Below are 709 nucleotides of genomic sequence, written 5' to 3'. Positions count from 1 at the left end.
GCTGCCGTCCCCGCCGCCTCCTGGCCCCCACTCGCCGGCGCCCAAGTGGGAGGACGGCAGCTGCCCGCTCCCTCCTCCCGACACCCCCGCTACCTGCCCGGTCCCCCAGCGAAGCGTGAGGAGGCTGAGAGCCCGTGGGGCCGAGCCCGCAACTTTGCAGCCTCGGGGAGGGCGAGAGCCGGCGTCCGGGGCTCCTCTTGTCGGCGACCAGAGCACGGTGAGTTCCTCTCCCCACCCGCTCTGCGGCGGCGCGGGGGGCGGCTTCCCGGGCGTCTGGGAGGCGGTGGCCGCCCAGCCCGCGGCCGCCCGCGCTGTCTGTCTCGCCGGGGCCCCGGCTGTGCCTCCCTTCTCGGCGGGCGAGGCCGGCGCCAGTGCTGAACGGACAGCTCCCCGCGCGCTAGGGCCGCCCGGGGGGTCCCCGCGGTCCCTTCTCCCGCTCGCGGCTGGGGCTGCGGCCGCCGGCCGTGCGCCCCTCGCAGCCCCCAGCCCGTCCTTCTTCCCGGCGCCGCGGCGCATCTGGAAGCTGCTCCCGCGGCCCCCCTGGCGACCGGCGTGGGGAAGACACTTGCTTCTCGCCGGAGCCTGGGTTCCGGCACTCTGGGGGTGGGTCAGAGCCGCCGCCGCCGCAGCCCCCCCCGGAGCGTCTGGCGGAGGGGCGGTGAGGGGCCCCCAGCGACCAACCCCAGTGGGCTCAGCCCCGCGCCGAGAC

This window comes from Bison bison, unplaced genomic scaffold (assembly GCF_000754665.1).
Source record: "Bison bison bison isolate TAMUID 2011002044 unplaced genomic scaffold, Bison_UMD1.0 scf7180017864201, whole genome shotgun sequence".
In the NCBI taxonomy this organism is placed as follows: Eukaryota; Metazoa; Chordata; class Mammalia; order Artiodactyla; family Bovidae; genus Bison; species Bison bison.
Note: the sequence above shows the minus strand (reverse complement) of the source record.